Source organism: Peromyscus leucopus, chromosome 8b (genome assembly GCF_004664715.2).
Source record: "Peromyscus leucopus breed LL Stock chromosome 8b, UCI_PerLeu_2.1, whole genome shotgun sequence".
NCBI lineage: Eukaryota > Metazoa > Chordata > Mammalia > Rodentia > Cricetidae > Peromyscus > Peromyscus leucopus.
The window spans coordinates 102,070,013-102,080,320 of NC_051086.1; the positions used below are offsets into that span (position 1 = coordinate 102,070,013).

The 10,308-nt window shown below is 42.0% G+C and overlaps 1 long non-coding RNA gene across 1 annotated transcript; it reads right to left on the reverse strand.

The window, feature by feature from the left end:
- Positions 1-4,248: 4,248 nt before the first annotated feature.
- Positions 4,249-8,919, reverse strand: LOC119086950. Its single transcript, XR_005090364.1, has 2 exons — positions 8,398-8,919; positions 4,249-4,486 (listed from the first exon to the last, which is right to left on the reverse strand). It is a non-coding gene; the product is annotated as an uncharacterized LOC119086950 (long non-coding RNA).
- Positions 8,920-10,308: the final 1,389 nt, after the last annotated feature.

Here is a 10,308-nt window from a genome sequence, read left to right on the forward strand (position 1 = left end):
TCAACCTTCCTAGTGCTGAGATTAAAGGTGTGTGATCCCAAGTGCTGGAATTAAAGGTGTATGCCACCACTGCCTGACTTCTGTGGCTAACTCTGTAGCTGGCTCTGCCCTCTAATCTTCAGGCAAGCTTTCTTAGTTTACAAATGTATCGCCACAGACACATAGTATAAAAGAGGGTTTACTAGAATACCTACAGCTAATAGGGGCTGGGTAATTCAGCTGTGGCTCTCTGTACACTGGAGAGGCTGAGAACCTGGTAGCTCTACAGTTTCCAAGATAGATGCCTCAGTAGTATCCCAATTGGTGGTCAAGATCTGGAAGGTTCCTGAGGCACTGCCAGTCTTCATTCCACGTTAGAATTCAGGAAGCTGAGGTCTGATGTCAGTGAAAGACAGCAGCAGCAGCAGCAGCAGAGCAAGAGCCCACAGCCCAGCAGGCAGTGAAGGCAGGCAAGTAACAGCACTGATTTCCCCTGGGAAGAGGGTCTCCTCCCCTCAGCTAATTCCTCTAGAAATGCCCTCACAGACCCACGCCAAGGTGGCATGTCTTAGTTGATTCCAGGTCCAATCTGGTTGACGTGATTAGTCATCATAGCAGTCTTGTGATTCTGCCTTATAAAGGCAGCTGTACATAGCTGAAATATGTAGCTGTCATTCTTTCATTCTTCTGGGAAAGTAGTAATCTCAAATATTATTTCATCTTTTTTGAGTAAAATCTGTTTTTCTCTGTTTCTGAGATAGGATCTTGTGTAGTTCAGGCTGGCTGTAACTCATTATGGTCCAAGCTGACTGTAAATTCATACATACACCCTCAGCCTACCAAGTGCTAAATTACTGGCATGTACCACCATACCCAACTGAATTGTTCTTTTGAAAATATAAAGCCATATGTGGTGGCTTTCCCCTGTAATCCCATAACTTGGAAGGCTGAGGCCTAAAGGATTGCCATAGGTTTGAGGCCAGCTTGGGCTATAGAGGAGAGGACAAATATGAGAATATAGAAAAGCATTGTAGTCGTGAGACTTTGGGGCTTTGTATGCAAGTAAAATTTGAACAAAAGTGGGAGCTATTATGGTAACTATCTTTTGCTTTTCTTTTTTTCAAGACAGGGTCTCAATATGTTGCCCTGGCTGTCCTGACTCTAGACCAGGCTGCCCTTGAACTCATAGAAATCCACCTGCCTTTACCTTCCAAGTGCTGGGATTAAAGGCATGTGTGGTGGCTATCTTTTAGCCTTGGTTATATTGCATCCTCAGTCCAGCAGAATGCTGCTGCTCAACTGGCTTCCTCCTTGAGTCTAGAACCTCAGCCCATGGAATGCCTGCCCCCCCCCCACACACACACATACTCTTTCTTCTTCAGTTAAACTTCCCTGAAAACACCCTCCAGGCATCCAAGGAGTTTGTCTCCCAGGGAATCTAAATCTTGTGAGGATGACAGTCAAGGTTAAGTATTTTAGATACCATCTTCCAGCGTAGTCCTTTAAATTAGGAAGAATAGCTATGAAAACCTCACCTTATCCGTATTTCTCTTCTCATCAGCTCATAACCAGTTTCTGATAACCACTGTCAAGCACAGTCTTGAGAGTGTTACTTCTGGGTTGTATTTGTAGTTATGTCACTTGTAAGGTAACTTTGGCTTAATTTCTGGGTACCTTCTCGATCTCACCTGGAGGAGATGCTTAATAATGCACCCCGTGCAGTGTGCACGTGCTTGCCACACAGCACAAAAATACATCGTCTGTTTCTCACAGTCACACCTCTGCTCTGTAATTACCTACTTATGTGTGCATTACTGTAATTTCAAAGAAGTGACTCAAGTCTACAGAGTGGTATTATTTTAACCCTATCGTGAACATAGCCATAGTAATTGATTAGTAAAATTTGTAAGGTAGGGAAGGAAGTTTCTTCACCCTGAAAACATCATAAATGCTGGAATATTTTTTTTTTGTTTTTTTTGTTTTTTGTTTTTTTTTTTTGATTTTTTGAGACAGGGTTTCTCTGTGTAGCTTTGCACCTTTCCTGGGACTCACTTGGTAGCCCAGGCTGGCCTCGAACTCACAGAGATCTGCCTGGCTCTGCCTCCCGAGTGCTGGGATTAAAGGCGTGCGCCACCACCGCCCGGCTAAATGCTGGAATATTAAATTATTCTTCAAGAAAGAGATGTAGGATGGAATTGCTGTCTTGTTAAGACTGTTAGGATATGTTTTGCAGCGTTAGTCAGTTTCACTTCCTGCATTTCACAAAGGGAACCCAGTTAGGGTTCGAGAAATACAAGTCTGCCTCCGATGCACTTAATTTCTATGATGTGGTACTTGGGTACTTCAGCAGTAAATAAGATGCCTAAAAATGCATAGTCACTGTATGTTTATATGTATGTGTATACACGTATGTGTATACATACATGTATGTATCTTTCTCTGTATTGTTTGGTTTCTTCATTTTAGAGGTATGTGAAACAGGAGAAAAATAGAATGCTTTAACATGGTGTTGACACTTAGCATATACTTGGCATGAATTGTTCAGTAGCAGATGTTTCAATATCTTTCTTGGGGTACCTTCACTTTCTATTTTTTTTTTTTTTTAAGATTTATTTATTATGTATACAGTGTTCTGTCTGCATGTATGTCTGCAGGCCAGAAGAGGGCACCAGATCTCATTACAGATGGTTGTGAGCCACCATGTGGTTGCTGGGAATTGAACTCAGGACCTCTGGAAGAACAGTCAGTGCTCTTAACCTCTGAGCCATTTCTCCAGCCTTTTTTTTTTTTTTTTTTTTTTTTTTTTTTTTTTTTCCCCATAGCTGAGGATCGAACCCAGGGCCTTGCGCTTGCTAGGCAAGTGCTCTACCACTGAACTAAATCCCCAAACCCCCTTCTATTCTTTATAACAATCATAGATTTATGCCTTTTTGCCTTCCTTAGATTATTAATCTTGTAGGCAAGTTTATATTTAATTAAAACTTACCTTATTGACTTATAGTAGGCACTTGGTAAATACTGCTCGGCTGATTAAATACTGAGTATTCATGCTTTGGAGCTCTGTGATGACTTACACAATCTTCTTGCCTGCTTCTTGAGTATTGGGACTATAGTTATTATGCCATCACACCTGACTTTAAAAAAAACCAAAACTTTAAAAGCTGGAGAGATGGTTCAGCAGTTAAGAGCACTGACTGTCCTTGTAGAGAACCTGATTTCAGTTCCCAGAACCCACATGTTGGTTCAAATCCATTTGTAACTCCAGTTCCAAAGTATCCGACACCCTCTTCTGTCCTTCATGTGTACCAGACACACAGATGGTACACATTCATCCATGGCAGGCAAACACTCATATGCATAAGGTAAAAACAAGCCTTTTAAAAACAAATATGTTTATTCATTTTATATGTATGTTTTGCCTTCATGTATGTATGTGCATCATGTGTGTGTCTGATGCCCTCGGAGTTTAGAAGAGGGTGTATGGTCTCCTGGAACTGTAGCTGTAGTTAGAAATGATTGTGAACCACAATGTAGGTGTTAGGAACTGAACCTGGGTTTTCTGCAAGAGCAACAAGTGCTCTTGACCACTGAGCTGTCGTTCCAGCCCCAAAAGATTTGTTTTTACGTATGTATTACTAGTGTTTTGCCTGCATTAATGTTTGTGTACCACATGCATGACTGGCCCCTGTGGAGGCCAGAAGAGGGCATTTGATTCCCTGGAACTGGAGTTACAGGTTGTGAGCTGCCATATGGGTACTAGGAATTGAACACAAGTTCTCTGGAAGAGTAGCTAGTGTTCTTAACTGCTAAGCTGTCTCTGCAAACTCATCCCCCCCCCTTTTTTTTTTGAGGTAAGTTTTTAGTAGGAAGGAAATATTTATTGACCCTAACTTTGTGTTAGACAGGATCTTCACTTTTCAGCCTCCTTTAGACTCCAAAAGCTTAACCAGAGCATGGAAAGGTGTTGATAAAGTAATTCTCCCTGGGATAGGGTCTAGTTCATTGGTAAAGCACACGCTTAGCATATGCAACACCTGAGTCCAGTTTGTAGCATCAAAAGACAGCCAAACAAACCAACTAACCTTAAGTTTCTTCTTTTCAGAATTGCCTATCTGTTCAGTGTGTGTGTGTGTGTGTGTGTGTGTGTGTGTGTGTGTGTGTGTATGTGTGTGTGTAAGCCATCTGAAAACTTAGAAAGAATTGGCTGTCTGACTTACTTTATGAAGCTAGTTTAGTTGTGAAACAAAAAATGAAAAATGATAGCCACAATACTTACTTTAGTTTTATTGTAAAACTTGGTGTATTAGGATTCTCTAGAGGAACGGAACTTATAGAATGAATCAATCAATATCTCTACCACTCCCCTCTCTCTCAGAGAAAGGGGATTTATTAGAATGGTCCAGCTAATCCAACAGTGGCTGCCTGCAAACTGGAAGGTCCAAGAATCCAGTAGTTGTTCAGTCCATGAGGCCAGATATCTCAGCTACTCTTCAGTATACGCCAGAACCTAGAGGAAGTAAGCCGGTGAAGGGATAGGTTTGTTAGCAAGAGCAAGCAAGCAGAGAGAGAGAAGCTTCCTTCTTCCTTGTCATTTATGTAGGCCAGCAGATGTGACCTAGATTAAAGATGGAGCTTCCTGCCTCAAAGATCTGTATTAGAAGTGGATCTTCTGCTGGGCTGTGGTGGCACACACCTTTAGTCCCAGCACTTAGGAGGCAGAGGCAGATGGATCTCTATGAGTTTGAGACTAGCCTCATCTACAGTAAGTTCCAGGACAGCCAGGGATACACAGAAACCCTGTCTCAAAAAAAAAAAAAAAAAAAAAAAAAAAAAAAAAATGTTGGTCTTCCACTTCAAATAATTTAATAATTTAATTAAAGGGAAAAAAATCACACACAGATGCCATTTGGGTTTCAGTTAATTCCAGATGTAATCAAGTTGACAACCAAGAGTAGTCATAACAGTTAATCAAAATGATAATTCATCAGTATTAGCCATTAGTCTGTCTCTCTCTCACTCTCACGCTGCTCTCTGTGTGGAGTTTTGTGTGTGTGTGTGTGTGTGTGTGTGTGTGTGTGTGTGTATATGCCATACCACCCGTGTGGAGACCAGAGGACAGTGATATCAGGCATCCAGCATATGTGGCAAGTACTTTTACCTCGTTGCACTGACTCCAGTGTTGGTCAGTCTTTCTTTTGGGTTTTCGAGACAGGGTTTTTCTGCGTAGCCCTGGCTGTCCTGCAACTCACTTTGTAGACCAGGCTGGCCTAAAACTCAGAGATTCACCTGCCTCTGCCTCCTGAGTGCTGAGATTAAAGGCATGTGTCACCACCACTTGGCATAGTATTTCTTTAAAATCTGATATTTAAGAGAATTTGAGAAATGCAATAGCATGCTTAAAACAATAGGCTAGGGACATGACTTAGTGGTAGAAACATTGGCCTACCATATGTGAGATCTTTGGGTTCCATCCACAACCCAGAAGAAAAAAAACAAAAGAATATTAAAATGAAGACAGGTTTGCCTTTGGACTACAAAGAACTCTACTGATGTTCTATAGTAGGTCAAGTGAGAATATCTGTAAGATTATCCCTGTTGCTTGCTGGAGAAAATTGCCATCCAAGCCAGTTTCCTTGTAGAGTTCTGCTCTTTCTGGGTTGGGTAGACCAACCTTCTGCCAAAGACGGAAAATGCCAGTGCATGATTGTCCCTGTGTTTGAAGGTGTTGGACATTACCATTGTGTGTGCAAACTTAAGAGAAGCTTGTTTTAACGAGGCAGAGAAACTCTTGGTACCATGTGACCCTTCAAAGGTGTTTGCCAGCTGCACGCTCTGACTGAAGGGCTGGATAGAGAGGCAAAATTGAGAAGTTGAGGAGAATTATAGCAGACACACAAACCTAGGGCTTACAGACTATGGTTTGGGGGTGACAGAGAAGGGAGGACCCTGCAAACAATCCAGCTTTTGGTTGGAAAAACCATCTGGGGAGAGGGGACTTTTACATTCAGAGTCAGAGTAGCATAAACCTGAAAGTTTTGAATCATCTGGAATTGATTAATGAATCACCCTAGTCTTAAATGCCTGTCAGAGCAAAATTACACCATGTCTAGAGGAAGGTAACCTTGTCCAGACGCTTGCATAATCTACAACTTTCCACACGTAAAAGGAACAGTGAACCGAACACAAGATGTATAAGATAATCGTTGAGAGGAAAGACAGGCAGGCAGTAAGGTCTCCCACTGAAGAGCCAGATGTAAAAGTTGTCAGATGGGGACCTCAAAGGGGTATTGATTAATATGGTTAATGAATTATATGACAAGTGGAGAATTCAGCAGAAAACTGGAAACTATGAAGTTCTTAAAAGTCTATGCTTGAAAAGTACAATCTCTCAAATTAGAAATTTTACAGTAGGACTTTAGTGAATAGAAGATAGACCAGAAGAAAATCTTCATGCCCCAGCTATGAGAAAGAAGGCTGGAAAGTGAAAATGCAAAAACAAACAAACAAACAAACAAACAAAAATACTGAAGAAGTAAATGAGACACTATACAAAATACTTAGAATTGACATCTCAGAAATACTTAGAATTGACATCTCAGAAAGGAGAAAGAATAAATCAGGAGCAGTGCTTAAAAAAACAACTACTGAGACTGGAGAGGTGGCTCAGTGGTTAGGAGCACTGGCTGCTCTTCTAGAGGACTCAGGTTTGATTCCCAGCACCCACATGTTACCATCTGTAACTCTAGTTCCACGGAATCTGACGCCCTCTTCTGACCTCCACAAGCACTGCTTGTATGTGGTGTGTAAACATACATTCAGACTAAACACCATACACATAAAATAAATCTTTTTTTTAAAAAAAATCACTAAGGTCTTTGAAAACTAATACAACCTGGCAGCCAAAAATTTAAAGGTTTAAGTATCACTGTAGATCTGCATAGAATGAGGAGAGGGCTGAACAGGGGGAGGAAGAGAAGGAGGAGGATGGCAAAAACAAAATACCAAAATCTTGACATTGACATAAGCCAGGCATGGTGGGACACACTATTCTCTACTATTCAGGAGGTGGAGGCTAAAGGATCACTTGAGCCCAGGAGTTCACGCCCACCAGGGTAACATAGGGAATTCCTGTCTCAACCAATCAAAAGGAGAAGACACATTATCTTCAAAGACTGAAGATTTACTTTGTAGAGCAAATAGAAATCAGAGGACAGTGGAATAGTAAAGTGTCCTGAGAAAATAACTGCCAACCTAGAAATCTCTATCAGGCAAAAATGCCTTTCAAAGGTGAAGGTAGAGAATAGGTGCTTCTAGACAGACAAAAAAGAAAAGCCTGAGAGACTTGGCCATCAGCAGACCCATGCTGAAAGAATTGTAAAGAAGTTTCCTTGTGTAGAAGAAACATTTTCCTCACTGGGAACACAGAAAAACAGAAAAGAGTGAAGAGCACAGGAGATGCTAAATAAGAAAATCTGAAGTGCTACTAACTGTAAGATAGCAAAAAACAGTGAAGGACAGCAGCACAGAGCACTAGAAACCAAACAGTTTAAAGTGTTGTGTGGTCCTGTAGTTTGTGTTAGACTTTGGTGATGCCATGCCCTAGGCGGTCTTTCCTACACTGGGTTAGTGAGAGAATCACACTCTAGTGTCCAAGGATAGGGATCAGTTCCAGCCCTTCTTTGTAAACAGTGGACTGTTGGTTGGAGTTCAGTAAGCCCATAGCACATGTTGTCTATATGAACCTATGGTCTGTATGTCCTGGTTGGAAGAGACATAGAAAGCTTGCTTCTTTCCCTCTGCTCTCTACCTGTGAGTACAGAAAGAGAAAACAGGCATCTGCAAGCCAAGAAGAGGTCCTCACCATAGGTCAGTCATGCTTGCTCCTGATCTTGTTCACCTCTACCTCTAGAACTGAGTAAGACATGTTATTTAAATCACCCATTCTATAATGCCTAAGATCTCTATGCTAAGTCATCTGTTGTCCATGATGGATTAACTTCCTAGTATCTAGAACGGTAGAAGCTATGTACTATCCTCATAGGGAATGGAAAGAAAGATGTCACTCAATATATTTTCTGCAGGACATGTTTTTTTTTTTAATGGAACTTCAAATTGAGAGAAGCAAAAAGAGCATTTATAGCTACCAAGCTAATGGTGGAGAGAGAGGGAAGTAGAACAGTAACTGTTTAAAAGATTGAGGGGAGAGAAAAAGAGAGAATAGGTAGGGCAAGTTCAGAAGGAGTGACATGATCAACTTCCCTGATAACAGATCCCTTCTTCCCTGAAAGTCAACAGTATCAGAGAGGGAAAGACAGACTCAGCCATGTTGTGGTAGGCACAAACTCACAGTCCTGTTTCCAAGTGATAACAATAGTAAACCCTGAAAATAGTCTTGCGAGTTCACACCTAATAACTCACCCAGAATGTCGTCTTGTTATTCTAGCAACTTGGAAATGAGCGAGGATTTGAAATAAATATTTCCACCAGCGGTCACAGAACAGTTCTGTTGAGTTGGAAGATAAAGGCAGTACTTGCTCTTTATGTCAGTGAACCAAAAAGTAGAAGAGCTATTACTCTCCTAAGGATACTTACTCCTGGTGACTGAGGAGAAATTGAGGTGATGCTGTACTGAAGTAAGGGGTCTTTGTAATTGGGGACTCACTGGGATGTGCTGCGGTAGAACTTCTGTTCTGGTACTGAAGAATAATGAAACACTGCTGTACCCTCTGTTGAGGAATCATGTTGTCATGGTGAGAGCACTGACCAATTGAGGTTCTGAAGGAGGACAAAGGAAACGTGGAGTGGGCAGTGGAGGAGTAACTGTGCTTTGCTTTTCTGTCTCCCATATTTTATAGACATACATTTGGAAGTTAGTGTAGCACAAATTCTAATTGGGCTTAATAATAAAATCCCGGAGTCAGATATTGGGGTGAGTGCTGAAAGATCAGAGAAGTAAAGGAGCCAAAGTCACCTCTTACCTCTCCAACTCCTGTCTCCACCTCCCTAGTGCTGGGATTAAAAGTGTGTGCACTGCCTGACCTCTATGGTTAACTAGTGGCTTAGCCCCACACTCTGATCTCCAGGCAAGCTTTATTTGTTAGATCATAAATGAATTATCACAAGTTAGTTTTGTCTTTAGAGAAGAGACTATTTAGTAGGATTGTGATTGAACTGTAATGTATAATTAAGTCAGCTCCTTTTCTAGGGGAGAAAGTCAGAACATCATTGGGTGCAAACATTGTTTTGATGCTTATGTGAGTTCAAATGCTTTTCATTCACGGTTTATAGAAGCCAACAGCAAAGGGGATAGACTGCCAATAGTCAGTCTGTCTCTAAGATCCCAGTCTGGTAAACCATAAATCCATCTGCCCTGCTTTTGGGACATTCAGGGGGTGTTTCAAGACAGGGTTTCTCAGTGTAGTCCTGGCTGACCTGCAACTATCTTTGTAGACCAGGCTAGCTTCGAACTCAGAGATCCCCTTGCCTCTGCCTCCCAAGTGCTGGGATTTAGTGCTGGGATTAAAGGTGAGCGCCACCACTGCCCAGCTTGCCTTGCTTTTAATGTAGCCAGCATTATGAACAATTCACTTTTTAACTAGCTGGCTTCATGTTAAGTCTCAATAAAAGGCAGGCAGGGACAGTAAAAAGAAGAGGTAGACAGAGGAGACTTCTTCCCTCCTTTTAGTGTGCTTGCTTCTGATGTAGCTACTAGAAGAGTTGTCTAAAGTTTGCAGGGGTACTCATTCTGGCACTTAACAAAGCAGCTCTCCACAACCCCTATGAAGTCCCTACCTACTTATAAGACTCTTTGGACCAATTCAGACTGTGCCCTCAGCTGGAATTCTTCATCACTGATTGTAGAGCAGCTGTGTGCCCTCTGGGGCCACATCCTCTTCAGCCCTGCAGAGGGATGTTTGCTCTTTGCAGTTCTTAGCCCTTCCCTGATTCATAGACACATGTTCATCTTGTAGGTAGTAAATATCTGCCCTTGCATTTTGCCCCTTAGGGTCCTGTTTTTAGTCCCCTTAAAACACTTTTGAATAGTTAACAAATCTTTATATTAAATCTACTCAGGCCGGGCAGTGGTGGCGCATGCCTTTAATCCCAGCACTTAGGAGGCAGAGCCAGGTGGATGGATCTCTGTGTGAGTTCAAGGCCAGCCTGGTCTACAGAGCAAGATCCAGGACAGGTACCAAAACTACACAGAGAAACCCTGTCTCAAAAAACAAACAAACAGACAAACAAAAAACCTACTCGGGCCAGGTGGTAGTGGCGGGCCAGGTGGTAGTGGCGGGCCGGGTGGTAGTGGCACACACCTTTGATCCCTGA